General features: G+C 38.8%; 1 long non-coding RNA gene across 1 annotated transcript; it reads right to left on the reverse strand.

The window, feature by feature from the left end:
• Window positions 1–6,286: 6,286 nt before the first annotated feature.
• LOC307144651 lies at window positions 6,287–10,477 on the reverse strand. The gene is made up of 3 exons (XR_013818801.1): window positions 8,924–10,477; window positions 8,766–8,820; window positions 6,287–8,389 (listed from the first exon to the last, which is right to left on the reverse strand). It is a non-coding gene; the product is annotated as an uncharacterized lncRNA (long non-coding RNA).
• Window positions 10,478–15,827: the final 5,350 nt, after the last annotated feature.

Here is a 15,827-nt window from a genome sequence, read left to right on the forward strand (position 1 = left end):
TCCCATCAGTACACACTTCCATAATTGGCTTGTCAGTTTTTTTGCAAACTTTTCGAAAAAAAGATTGATACTCTATTATTAATAGAGTTAAAGATGTTTAATTTGTATCATCTTTTCTCTTAATCTGGTGTCCTGCTTCAGACCTAATTTAAATGTATGCAGGAAACAGAAATCCGATCAGTTATCCAGATACAGAGGCTACTTAATGTGAACAAATGTAAACGCGCCATGCCTGACTGATATATAAATATGTATGTATGTAAATCTCTCTCTTTTAAATATTAATATTTGTTGTTTTTCAGACCAGCTGCTATAGAAGAAAAACTGAAATCTGAGTGCAGTGACAAAGAGTAGAGCAGTAAGTATGGTTTAATCTCATATCACCTCTGTTATAGAGATTTTTGAATCAGGCTTGTTGAAAGGTGATTCGGTCAGTCTTGGTAGGCAAATGTTAGCAAAACGTCCATTTCAGGCTGTATCACGCATCTTTTTTTTTAATTATATTATTTAATTTGCCAATATTTACTGATATTTATTTCAATGCTTTACAGGATTTAGTGTGTTGTTTCTTTGACGGAATTGCTCAAATAAACACTTTTTGCTCAAATAAACACTTTTTGCTCAAATAAACACTTTTTTTTTTTTTTTCAAACCCCCCCAACCACCGTCGGTAGTTGGTCCATTACCACCGCAGTGGTAAAAAAAAAACTCCCACCGTCACAGCCCTATATCCCGAAAGTAAAACAGATTAGGGCTGTCAAACGATTAATCGCGATTAATGGCATCCAAAATAAAAGTTTGTTTTTACATAATATATGTGTGTGTATGGTGTATAATTATTTTCTATATATAAATACACACACATGCATGTATATATTTAAGAAATATTTGCATGTATATACTGTGTATATATATTTATATTATATATAATTTATATTATATATAAGCTTAGTTTGCGCATGCGTCGCGACTGAGTGCGTTGTTGTGTTTGGAGCTCCGTCGAATTAATTCAGAAACCTTGTTTTTCTTCTTTACACTCTTTTACAAACGAACTTTTTCATTTTTATAGCGTGTGAACATATCTGGAATACTATTCTCCTTAAAAAACAATCGGATTGCTCTGATATCGCTACATATATCCAACCTTTCGAACTTCCGCTACTAGCCTTAGCCCGCTAGCATTACACGCGTGGTCGCGCCTATCGATCGACTTATTTACACCCGTATCACTGAAAGCTATAATTCGCCATTATAGCACATCTGCTATAATGGCTAATATAACGGATGTGTGTCTAACGTTACCTTTGAGTGCAGGTGAGGACACCTTCGAGCTGCATTCTGTGCAGTTAGAGCTGGAATCCGTGGAGAAGCAGATCCGCGACCTACTAGAGAGACAGGCCGAGCTACGAGATCGACGTTTCGCGCTTGAAACATCACGCGCCGATGCTCACAAGTCAGTGGTTAGTAACCTTTTGACTCCGACCTCGTCTACTCCATGTGTTTCTCTGCCCAGGATGCGATCATCCCTGGTTTCATTCACTCCGGCACCGACACAACAACATGGACCCTGGGTGATTCCACAGCGGAAGACGCGGGCCAGGACCAGAGCTAGGACCTCTCCGCCCCTCCCGGCCTTCGAGATCTCCACCCGGAACCGCTTCTCCCCTCTACGCGAGACGGAATGCGACGCTGTGATCATCGGCAGTTCCATCGTCCGGCATGTCCGTGCTACCATAGGTAAAGGTAAGGTTCGCACTCACTGCTTTCCTGGTGCTCGTGTTCTCGATGTCGCTGCACAGGTTCCCGGGATTCTGAACGGTGACGAGCCCGTCGGAGCTGTCGTGCTGCACGCGGGAACGAACGACATCAGGCTACGGCAGTCGGAGGTTCTGAAGAAGGACTACAGGAGCCTGATCGAGACGGTACGCAGTACATCGCCTGAAACAACGATCATCGTGTCTGGACCGCTTCCCACCTACCGACTAGGACACGAAAGGTTCAGTAGATTATTTGCTCTAAATGAATGGTTAATGTCATGGTGTAATGAACAGAGACTGCTCTTTGTAAATAATTGGAATCTTTTCTGGGAGCGACCTAGGCTCTTCCGTGCTGATGGCCTTCACCCCAGCAGAATCGGAGCGGCTCTTCTGTCGGACAACATCTCCAAGACGCTACACACCATATGACTAGTAAGTCAAAGTCCAAATCACACTCTTTGCTGTCCAAACTTAATTGATATAAGTACCAATGTAGAACATTATATTGAAACTGTGTCTATTCCTCATTTAGTGAGATCAAATAATAAATCTACTGCAGGATCTAAGAAAAATCTAATTGTGATTAAACCAGAAAATCTCAATATTAGTGAACAAAAACAATTTATAAAGCTAGGTCTTTTAAACATCAGATCGCTTACACCTAAGGCGGTTATTGTAAATGAAATGGTCACAGATAATAGTTTCGATGTACTTTGCCTTACTGAAACCTGGCTTAAACCAAATGATTATTTCGGTCTTAATGAGTCTACTCCTCCTGGATACTGTTACAAGCATGAGCCCCGTCTGATTGGTCGTGGCGGTGGTGTTGCTATAATCTATAAAGATATTCTTACTGTTACTCAGAAAACAGGTCACAGGTTTAATTCGTTTGAAGTACTTGTGCTAAATGTTACTCTCTTAGATGTAAGAAAGAAATCCATATTATCTCTAGCCTTGGCTACTGTATATAGACCGCCAGGGCCTTACGCTGATTTCCTAAAAGAGTTTGCAGACTTTCTCTCAGATCTTTTGGTCAATGTCGATAAAGCATTAATTGTTGGAGATTTTAACATACACGTAGATAATTCAAATGATGCTTTAGGGGCTGCGTTTACAGATTTATTAAACTCCTTTGGGGTCAAGCAAAACGTAACTGGTCCCACTCATCGTCTTAATCATACGCTAGATTTAATTATATCACATGGAGCCGATCCAACCGATATAGATATTATACCGCAAAGTGATGAAGTCACTGACCATTACATGGTCACTTGCATACTACGTACCGCTGAAATTTGTCATGTTGCGCCGCGTTATCGACCAGGCAGAACAATCCTTCCAACAACTATAGATCATTTCTCAAATAGCTTACCTGATCTATCTCAGCTGCTCAGTGAACCCAAACAAACAGATGAACTAGAGGAAATGACTAGCACTATGAGCACCATTTTCTCTAGTACATTAGACATCGTTGCACCAATTAGATTAAAAAAGGTTAGAGAGAAAACTAAAGCACCATGGTACAACAGTGTTACGCATGTTCTAAAGAGAGAAACTCGTAATTTAGAGCGTAAATGGAAACAAACTAATCTAGAGGTCTTTAGAATCGCATGGAAAGACAGTATGTCACGTTATAAAAAGGCCCTAAAAGCAGCCAGGGCTGAGCATCTCCGCAAACTAATAGAAAACAACCAAAATAATCCTAGGTTTTTATTTAACACCGTCGCTAGACTAACAAATAAACAGACGTTACCGGAGCAAAATATTCCGTTACAGTGTAGTAGTAATGATTTTATGAATTTCTTCACTGAGAAAATAGAAAGCATCAGAAACACAATTGTAAATGTACAATCTTTAATGGTGTCTTATGATTCAGCCTCAATTATCACCCCGCAAGAACAATTACAGCGCTTTGCAACTATAGGACAGGAAGAGTTAAATAAACTTATCATTGCATCTAAACCAACAACGTGTTTATTAGATCCAATACCAACTAAACTACTGAAACAAGTGTTACCTGTAGTGGAAGAGCCTCTTCTCAATATTATTAACTCGTCTTTATCCTTAGGTCATGTTCCAAGAATATTCAAGTTGGCAGTTATAAAACCTCTTATTAAGAAACCACAATTAGATCATAATAACCTAGCAAATTACAGACCCATTTCAAATCTTCCATTTATGTCTAAAATACTAGAAAAAGTTGTGTCCGCTCAACTGTGCTCTTTCTTGCAAGAAAATGATATCTATGAAAAGTTTCAGTCTGGATTCAGACCGCATCATAGCACAGAAACTGCGCTCGTTAAAATCACAAATGATTTACTTTTAGCTTCTGACCAAGGCTGTATCTCAATACTAGTTTTACTTGATCTTAGTGCTGCTTTCGATACTATAGATCACACAATACTCTTAGACCGACTACAAAACTACACTGGTGTTCAGGGACAGGCATTAAGCTGGTTCAGATCATACTTATCAGACCGTTACCATTTTGTCTGCGTAAATGGGGAAAAATCGAAGATAACGTCAGTAAACTACGGTGTACCGCAAGGATCTGTGTTAGGCCCTCTGCTATTCTCAATATATATGCTGCCACTTGGTAATATTATAAGAAAACATGGAATTAATTTCCACTGTTATGCTGATGACACTCAATTATATATTTCATCACGACCAGATGAAAACGCTAAATTATCTAAATTAACAGAGTGTGTTAAAGATATAAAATACTGGATGACATGTAATTTTCTGCTATTAAATTCAGATAAAACGGAGGTATTACTTATTAGTCCAAAAAACTGCCCACAAAACCTCTTACAATACAACTTTAATTTAGAAGGGTGTCCTGTTACTTTATCCTCTACAGTAAAAGACCTGGGTGTTATATTAGACCGCAACTTGTCTTTTGAAAATCATATTTCATATGTTACAAGAACAGCCTTTTTCCACCTTAGAAACATTGCTAAGCTACGTAACATGCTATCTGTTTCTGATGCAGAAAAGTTAGTTCATGCATTCATGACCTCGAGACTAGATTACTGTAATGCTTTATTAGCTGGTTGTCCTGCATCCTCAATAAACAAGCTACAGTTAGTCCAAAATGCCGCCGCTAGAGTTCTTACTAGATCAAGAAAATATGATCATATAACACCAATTTTATCATCACTACATTGGTTACCTATAAAGTTCCGTATCAATTACAAAGTATTGCTACTGACCTATAAAGCCCTAAATGGTTTAGCTCCCGTGTATTTAACGGAACTTCTATCGCCCTACAATCCATCGCGCTCTTTAAGATCACTAAATTCGAGGCTTCTGGTCATTCCTAGGATATCTAAGTCCACTAAAGGAGGGAGAGCGTTTTCACATTTAGCTCCTAAACTCTGGAATGGCCTTCCTGATATTGTTCGAGGCTCAGACTCGCTGTCCCAGTTTAAAACTAGATTAAAGACGCATCTCTTCAGCCAGGCATTCACATAATACTTACATTTTATACTACAGTTGAATCAGATTGAATGCATTAATATTGCGAACAGCAGCTACGCTAATTATTTCCCATATGCTTTTCTGTTGTTATCTCGGGACGCTAGTCCCGAGGTAAATACAGATCGTCAGCTCCAGTTTGTATCCAGCCTCTCATGGAAACTACAGATTCTCCAACACCCGTGCAGAGACGACTCGGCGCCTGTGAAGAGACGACTCGACGCTGGCGATGTTTATGCCCTAAATCAATACATGATTAACTAACTGTATTTCTCTATGTACATTTCTGAAATGCACTTTCTGTAAAGCTGCTTTGAAACAATATGTATTGTGAAAAGCGCTATACAAATAAATTTGAATTGAATTGAATTGAATTATATATAAATATTTTACATATAAATAACACATTTTTCTTAAATATATATGCATGTGTGTGTATTTATATATAGAAAATAATTATACTCCATACACACACATATATTATGTAAACACAAAATTTTATTTTGGATGCGATTAATCGCGATTAATCGTTTGACAGCCCTAAAACAGATAATTTTATAATTAAATATTGCAATACTTTGCGCTACTGTATCGATATAATTGCGTGCGCAAAATATCGCGATACTGAACAGAATTTTTTTTTTTTTTTTTTTTTTTTTTTCACCACTAATTTTCAGCCCTTGAAATTACTTCACTTTTACAGCCTGAAAATTATCTGAGAAGCAATATTTGGACATTAATATAATGAAAAGTATTATACATTATCTACTTAGATACATTTTGAAAAAAATTATCTTGTGATTTGCTTAAATATCTGATTATGAAACACAATTTTGGCTGTTTATAGCATTATCTCTTTTAATGTGATAAAAACGCTAAATAATAATTTTGACTATGTATTGGTATGTAATTAACGGTGGTGTAAGGTGCTGAAAAAAGCTTTAAAATGGACCTTGAAAGTGCTTGAAAAGTGCTTGAATTTGACCTTGGAAAAGGTGTACGAACCCTGTTTTTTGCTGTGATACAGTGACATACCATGTAGACTTCACAGTTGTTCAAGAGATATTTTATTAACTCCTTTTCTGAATTACATTAACATTTTATATTGAATGTCTACTGTTAAAATATGAACTAAGCATTATATGCCATGTTGAAGAATTCCATTTTTACCAGGCGAAAAAGACTTACAATTAAATGTATTAAATATGTACTTAAGTATGTTTTTAGTACAAAACAAATGTACTTTAATGCATTTATAATACATTTAACAGTACGTCTTTTTCACCTTGTATGTACAACAGAGGGAAATGTCAAAACATCATACTGTGTTGTAATAAAAAACGTCTAGGTTACGACCTCTGTTCCCTGAGAACAGGGAATGAGACACTGCATCGATGACGCTATGGGGAACACCCACCATGTGAACCGGTGTTTGAAAAGCTGTACAATCACGGCAATAGAATTTGACTGGCGACAGCCTATGACACGACTAGTGCGACTCAGAAGTATTAAAGAGGCGCCTAGAGAACATCGTTCCCCAATAGCATCATCGAAGCAGTGCAAGTTCCCTTTTGAAAGGGAACAGTTACTTTTTTAACAGAGGTTAATTTTGCTTTAATATAAAAATAAACTCCTCTTTTTCCCCTTTCACAGACACTGTGACCAAACAATTTCCAACACGTCTGAGGTGCGAGCACTGATTCGAAGGAAATGCAACGAGGCAAACTCAAAGACCAATCACTCCAATTCACTTGAAGGATGAAGATGGTTTGAGTTGTAACAGTACTGTAACTGTTTGCAGCTATTAATGACTGCACTTTATTGACTAGTTGGGTTTATTGACTCAAGTTATTTTTTTTGTTGTTGTTTATAATACCTCTGCAGATCACTGTATTTTATGTTAATGTATTTCTTTTTTGTACAGTTTACATATGCTGCTGTACTGATGTACACTGGGTGTAGTACGTTAAAGTTTACTAGCTTTCAAAGTGTGTGTGTTTTATACAAATATTTTTTACTGTTTTACGGAATGATAATTTTTCACTGTATTTGTAATACATTCAAATATATTATTTTCATACTGAATGGTTTTATAAAAATGTATTTTTATTGTACTAATAGTGGCTCTTATAGTGTTCTTCTAATACATTATTAATAAGCTGATATTATATTTAAAATACACTGGGAACACATTAATGTGAAGCTAAAAATATACTTAAGCTGTAGTTCTAAAACATATTTAAAGTGTATTAAAAATACAATTTAAAGAAGTGCTATTAAATTACACTAAATGTACTTAAAATAGGTCCATTTTAACACAATTAAGTATATTAAAATATATTACTAGGCCTATTACCTTAAAATTGAACTTAAATACATATTAAAGTACATTTAGTATACTTTAAGATGTCTCAAAATAACACAATTAAATATATAATTAATACAGTACACTTAAAATACATTAAGTATATCAAAATAAGCACAATTTAAATATATTTCCTTTTCACCTGGGTAATCTCAATCAGCCCAAACGGACATGGCTCTGAAGGGTCAAAGATGATCCCGTCTGGAGAAGCCCCCAGCCAAGGAGCGTCAGGGTGAATGACCAAACCACAGGGGTAGTGGTTGACCCTTTTTATTTGACTATATTCCCAGATAGCATCCGGCTCTAATTCGAGCCCCCTCTTCATGCCGCTGTCTGACGGGTCCCTTGCAGTATCCGGGTAGCCAGACCTTCTTCAGTCTTTTCCCGAACCTGGCAGATCTCTCTGAATCGTGAGGCAGTCAGTCTATGCCGCCTCAGCTGATGCCATTCCGTACATGAGCTTTGTTCTCTGGTAGCACATTCATATTGGTGTGCCATGTCCCAGGTGACCTCCAGACTCCTAAGGTGAAGCTGTTGTGGTTCAGTGCAGACAAACATACAACTGGATGGCTGTAGGCGGTAATTCTGAAGAGGCACAGATGGTTGTGGTGGAGCAGCATGGAAGGACAGGTTTCGCTTTGCTGTTGCTGGTTGTTGGTAGGACAAGGGACTACCGGCTTGAACCTTGCCCAGGGCGGAGTCGACCAAGGGAATTTCACAGCTGATGCCCAAGCTGCAGATCATCGGTGTGTCAGCTTTAGAGAAATCTTTATAAACCTCTGTCACCCTGGAAGTAACAATATATTGATTAGCAATACAGTAAATATAATAATATAATATAACAACCACAATTATCATACCAGTAACTTTCCCTGTAATTTCTATCCACAGTATGCTATGCATGGCATACAAGTTCATAATGAAGGACCCTTATGAGAACATTATCCTATTGATTTAAAATTTAAATTTAAAATTTAAAATTCAATTTCAGTTTTTTTTTTTTTCTTTGAGGCAGAATATTTGTTTGTATAATCGATGGGCCATAGTACAGTACATTTAATTAAAAGGGGAGGGAAAAGAAAATCATGGAATATTGGTATACAGATTTTGGTTGATATATCATACTATACAGTGAAATTTGCTATTGTTATATCACTACTCACCTGAAGGACGGATAGATCAGGCAAATCTCCAGTCAGGCCTTTGTAGAGTGTGCTCCTGTGTAGAACATAAAACTTTGTGGGAAGTGGCATATCCACAGATATTTTAATTCAAACATGTAACATATTGTAATAATAAATCTACAATATTCAGCCTTTACCTTACACCCTCGGTTGTTGCTCTACGCTTTGGTTTAGCCGACAGCACAGCCATCTTTTCCACAGGGCCTGGCTTTATACCCTATCAAGTTATTCAGGATACAGTTAGAAGTAGTTAGAAAATATAGCCAACAGGTCTATAATTATAGTGCAAACTTACCAAAGTTCTGGGCTTGTGCCACTGCTGTTCCCCTTCAGTACAGCTTAGCACAGGAGGCACAACTGGCACATTCAGTTCCGAGTAATGTGCTGACTGGAACTAGCCTAGAAATCTAGATGCACCTTAGCGGCAGCAAAATGTATTTTGCAGCCAGGGTAGTCTAGCAACTCTCCGTTGACTTTCGGAGCTGTAAAAACCTAAATTGGGTCAGGCCAATCACATTGCGTATAGAGTAGGCGGGGCGGGCTTAACATAATGATGACAGAGTTGTGACGGTTCCCTACTACTTGAAAACAAAGAAGAGTTGACTGGTGAACAGTCTTTCAAATCGGCTTTGGCCGCGACTCTGGAGGACTTGGAGTTAAGTTTTTCTTTGAGAAAAGAGCAAAGAACGGCACTTAAGTCATTCTTAAAAAAGGAAGATGTGTCCGTAGTTTTGCTGGCCAGATTCAAAAGTTGAATCTATCAACTAACGTTAGCTCCGCTGTTGGGAAAACGCTCTGGTTGGTTGAAGCGCTGTCCTATTGCGTGCAGAGGGAATTTGAAACACAGCCGTTTATCCCGCCCCTCGGATTGAGCCGTGTCTATGGTGAGTTGCCAGACCTAACATCTTGATGTAGGTCTGGCTTGCCAGGCTAGACTGGAACAGCAAAGCAACGCAGTGGTTGCATAATGCTGCTCCAGCAACACATGTGCAGCTGTGTTGCATAAGATCCACTGGAATTGAATCTTTCAGTACCACCTGCATAAGTAAAATCGCTAATCATTTATTTGAAACATGATAGCCTAATACCTATAACACAAGATTGCATCTTAAACGAATGACTGAGTTGAAAACTTGAATAAGAACGCATTTTACCCGGAGGGGACCAGCTAGGGAAACTTACCTGCCTACAATAACTGTTTTCATTAGATTTGAGTTACATTAAACATGAATAGCCTTAGCCGAGTCCCCAGGAACATGAACACCAGGTTATAATAAGTAACAAGCTTATAACATGAACAAGAATGCATACAGTAACCCGAATGGGGACCAGCAAGTTAAACTCACCTGCCAATTTTAGCCACTCTTTTCATTACCTACTCAAGAGTTATAATAAACATGAATTACCTTTGCTAAATCCCCAGGAACATCAGGAACACCGGGCTATTAAAGTAACAAGCCTATAACTGCTGTCTTATCAAGTCTAGCTTCACCATACACTCAAACTGTGAGGTTTCTCTGCTTTCTTCATGGACCTGTAGCACAATGCCCTGACAGTAACTTCACCAGTGCTCTGATCTTTATTAGAAACTGAGAGGAGAGCTAGTTAATACAATTGATATTACAATTATCACAAAAATTAACGAACAGTCTGCTGTAACGAATGTGCAAGAATCATGATTCTGTTTTCCCTGCACACAAAAACTCCATAAACCTTGTCATTATAAATTTTGGGGGAAAGCTTTTAGCTTTTAACCTGGTAGATATAAGTCACTAACTGGAGCCGCCTGGTCTATGACTAGACCACCCTCCTGGGGTGTTTACGACACTCACTGCATCTCAGAGACACTCCAGAACCTGAAACTAACATTCCTCTCTGCACCAAAGAGATAACGAAACTTTCTCCTGCTACGTGACATCACACCCTCCCACACACACAAACATCCCTTTGTGTTTAAAGGAGAACTCCGGTCAATTTTAACATTGAGCTCATTTTTTTGTACATTTGGAGTGCTGTCAATACAGAGAACAACGACAAAAATCGGTGTTGCCCACACCGAGTTATTCTATTTTTAAAATTTGCACCCTGTTGACTTCAATGGGGCAAGTACTAAACCTGCTTTTAGCCTCTTAACATCCTTGATGTGTCATTACAAGTGCACAGAAAATGTGAGTGATTCCTTCTGAGTGAACACGAGTGAATCTGACTGCAGTATATGTGAAAGATATGTATAAAAATGATGTTATTTAAGCCAGCGCAAATACCTTTGTTTACATCCTGTTTTTCGGTTGAAGTCCAAAGTAGTCGATTGCAGAGTTCACACGCATAGGTTTAATACCTATGATCACGCGCGTGAACTCGGCAATCGACTACTTTGGACTTCAACCGAAAAACAGGATGTAAACAAAGGTATTTGTGCTGGCTTAAATAACATCATTTTTATACATTTCTTTCACATCTACTGCAGTCAGATTCACTCGTGTTCACTCAGAAGGAATCACTCACATTTTCTGTGCACTTGTAATGACACATCAAGGATGTTAAGAGGCTAAAAGCAGGTTTAGTACTTGCCCCATTGAAGTCAACAGGGTGCAAATTTTAAAAATAGAATAACTCGGTGTAGGCAACACCGATTTCTGTCGTTGTTCTCTGTATTGACAGCACTCCAAATGTACAAAAAAATGAGCTCAATGTTAAAATTGACCGGAGTTCTCCTTTAAATTAGGATAGAATATCCTTTAATATATGTACAATTACATTATGCATGTGTGATTAGTTTTTGCTTTATAATAGAGGTGTAGTTTTCTAATGTGTAATCTTGAATCAAAAGTGTTTAGTTTAAGAACTCTCTGGCAATTGCCTTCCCCCCCACTTTGCTGTTTTATGACCTTAATGGAATGTCAGCAAGCCAGGAATCTCACTGAGATTCTGGCAGTGGAGCAGAATTAAAGTGTTGATCTTTACTCCTACTTAAATCCTACATTTTCTATGTGGTATAACCACTTAAGAAATGTATAAACATGGATTTGATTTTCCCGTGTCATAGTAGCCGATATCAGGGCTTGATAGTCGTGTGAGGAAACTTTAAATGTGTGTAATTCTGCATATCTCATGTAACTTTGCATTTCTATAACCTTCATGTGATGTGTTTGATATCTCTGTAATTCTCTCAATCTAACGGAGTTGAATTTCGATAACCAACTGCAGTAATTTGTATCATTTGACACATTTCATTAGCCTGACTACGTCAGACTTCGTACTTCTGCTCAATTTCATTTCGCTTCTGTACTCAGTCTGAGACAGCGTCATACCTTTCCGTTTTCCTCCGGCCTGAAAACAGCCGGGCCAATCAACGAACAGAGGGCGGGCTGAGAGCCGTGAGGTAGACAATGATTGTACCGTGGATGCGTAGATTGTCTTCACATAATCTGCAAAAGTCGTTCACAGCCATGTTCACTCCGGTATTTCGCTCGATGGTTTTGTTTTCGCATCATACATGTGTTTACAGTGGAAGTTAGATGCGGCTGAGCATGCGCATAACACACGCCATAACCAAACATTATGTGATTGGCTTACGGGTAACCAATGATTTTAAACTTCAGACAAGCGACCCCCGCGAGAGAGAAAACACTTCTCTATTATGCCATTCCAGACTCTGTCTACGAAGCAAAGCGAAGTAGCAGAGTTTGGTATTACCAGGCTAACATTTCATATGTCTTGAGCAAATCTTCTTAATTTCATCTCCTCATGACACATTCAAGTGGGCGTGTCTAAACAGGACAAAGGAAAAATCTTCCCGCCCGAGATGCTCTAAGATGATTGGTTCACGCACGTGAAGGAGGCGTGAACCCAGCTTCTCCATAAGAGACTGACACCGAAGTTCCTCGGAGTGCACTTCTTCTGTGAGAGGTTTTCAAGATCCATGGCTCCTTCGGGAGCTTTTCTCCGTTTTCTCTTTTATTTTCTTTAAGTCTTTTCTTTATTTTCGTCTTCGGACTCTCCTGAACGTAGCCGGCAACATCAACTCAAAGAAAAAGACTATTTTGAAATGACCGCGCTCCTCTTCCTTAGGGACACACGAGAGAGCACTTCGTCTGAGAGAATTCCTGGCTCCATGACTCCTTAGGGAGTCCTCATCTCCGTTTTCTTTTCTTTACTAAGTTTTATTTTCATATTCACCTCTCCCTTCAAGAGGGAGATGAACTCTGAATCATGTTGTGGGTAACTTCACGTTCAGTGAAGCTTTGAAACTTCGCGTGTGTCGGCTCGAGAGAACACGCCCAGCTCCGGATAGAACACACGCGCCTCCTTGCCTCAACACAACAGACCACATGCAAGCATCGAAATCTAAATGCTGGTTAAGGTTGGCTATTCCCTTTTTAAAAGTGATTTGATTCCTTGTTGTCTCTCAAAGGTTACATTGTCGGTGATTTTTGCCATAGCCTACTGCGATCTCTGATTGCCCATTTTGCTTTCACTTTCTCTCATCTCTCTCATTTTCCGATCTCATCTCTCTCACCTTTTCATCCTCTCTCTCGTTAATATTCGTTTAGTCTTGTATTTGTTTACGTGTCCTGTATATACATACATATATTTACTCGTGTAAATTGTAGTATTTTGTATTCCTTAGTTCGATGTATTAGTCCAATTATTAAAATTCCATATATCCTTGATTGCATCTGTCTTAAATGCTCATAATTACAAAGTCAATGATTTGTTCGATCTTAAGCTACAAAGCTGATTTGTTACTTTTAAGTAACCTAATTTTATAAGAACAGGAGAGTTGTTTTCATGGCCAGAAAATAGCTTTCTTTGAATTATAAGAAAGAGATCATTTTTGTTGAGAAATTGTTAAGTTAATCTTACGGCCGTTTTGCTGGACAAACAACCGTTTGATGATTACATTAATTTCCATTAAGGGTTATCTCATAATCGATCTGAAATAGGATTATTGATATATGAATGATGAATTATAATTTGTTGTGATTGATTATTCATATATACAAATCGATCTATTTTCAACTTCGAATAAATTAATGTAACTGTAATATGCAAAATATTAATCATATTCATGATTAATTATTAAAATTCCCTATAGATCATTTGAGCTAATGTAAATGTGCTACCCAGTGCGGTTACACTGCGTTTAAAACTAAGAAAAACAAGCTTCTATACTAACGTTACATTAAAAATGAACACGTCGCTAACTAGCATAGCTGTTTTCTACTGGCACACCACATTAGATTAAAATACTTTCCCTCGTAGTTGTGCAGATAACTCGATATGTAGAGTTTAAAGCCCCTGTCCTTCTTGCTTGTTGGAGCAGGGGACCAGGCATCAACAATGAGATGAACATCGCTGACGCTTATTTTTGGAAGGTCCTGGAGACATCGAGTAAAAACAGACATTTTGGGCAACGCGCAAGTAAACCGGAAACAGATATGTCGACTTCAGGCGACAGCGGAAGTTCGTCACTACGCTTGTGCACAGAGGCTATTATGATTAGTTATTAAGATGGAAGAATGCGGTTTTACAGATACTATAAACGTGACTTTGAAATGAAAGATTGGTATCAAAGAGCATTGAGGAAGCTTGAGGAACTCACCATGGAACTGCATAACCAAGCACGCCAAGATCTAATCCGTCATTCCTCTAAATAACCCTCTCAGATCAGCAGTCGAAGATAGTTTAGAGCATTTTGAGTCCCTTTTCCATGTGTAACACCAAAACTAAAATAACTTCTTATTTTCTTGACAAACGGGGCGTAGTTGAGCCTGTTGAAATTGTGCTTGGCATGAGATACGACATTAGGAGAAATAACAACAAAACAGATGTTATGATCAGGTCCCAGTAAAAGATACATGTGTATCCCAATTTTGGAAACATTACAATGTATGTGTCGAAATGTAGATGTTTGTACACTGCTGACAGAATTTACAGGAAGGCACAAATCACATTTTGAGGACTTCTGTGATGGAAGTTAATTCCAAAATCATCCATTATTCTCAAAACATCCAAGTGCTTTACAAATTCAGGTATACTACGATGCATTTTAAACCTCAAGCCCTCTTGGCCCTAAACGTGGGGTACAAAAGGCTGGTGCTCTTTATTTTGTGCTGAGAAATCTACCACCAGAATTTTATTCATGACTGATGAATATCCATTTGATAGCTCTATTTCATGTGCAAGATGTGAAAAAATATGGATTTGACCCCATCTTGGAACCATTGATTCATGATATAAAGATTCTAGAGACAGATGGTATAGAACTACCCATATCCACAAGCAGAGTTTATAGCACAATGTCAAGTAAATGGAGACAACTTGGGGATACACTCAATCCTTGGGTTCACAGAACCGTTTAGTGGCCAAGTCGTCTATGTTTGACTGAAAAAGCTGATGTCCAGTTTGTTTACAATGAGGATGATTTTAGGTTTATGTCACCGGGTGAAAAAGAGGGAACTATGAGAGCGGAACGAATTGCTTGGGGGAGAGACTTCCGGTGTGGCACCAGGCCGGTTCCGGTGACATGTCATGGCCGACCGTGTTGACAAGCGGCAGCTGCAGCGGCTAATCAAGCAGCCATTGAAGCGCGTGTCTCCAATGGGGGATTTAAAAGTGGCGGCTGGAAGATGCACGACAGAGCAGTCGCGATCAAGAGCAGTGAGTCACGATAAAGACAGTAAGGATCGAGAACGGGCGAGCGACTGGCAAGTAGGACTGGGAGAGTGGAGCGAGTGAAAGCATTGCTGGACGTATATGTTATCATCGTGAGAGAAGTTAAGTACACGAATGGCAACTGTGTGAGAGATAACATCTTTTGAGTTGAGGAAGAGCATTTGAGTCACTGACTTGTGTTTGCTGCCAGCGTGTTCTCTTGCTATGTGTCGTCGGAACAGATGAGTGAGACCCGATCCTCGTATCGCTTATGTAACCTGATATCCCCTTTTGAAGATCACGGCTGTGGATTGGCTGGCCCTGGCAAGACGGAGTGAAGGCTTACTTTTCACTGTGGGGTAGTGTGTCATTGCAGTGTCTGAA

The sequence above is a fragment of the Squalius cephalus genome, assembly GCF_949319135.1.
Source record: "Squalius cephalus genome assembly, chromosome: 17".
NCBI lineage: Eukaryota > Metazoa > Chordata > Actinopteri > Cypriniformes > Leuciscidae > Squalius > Squalius cephalus.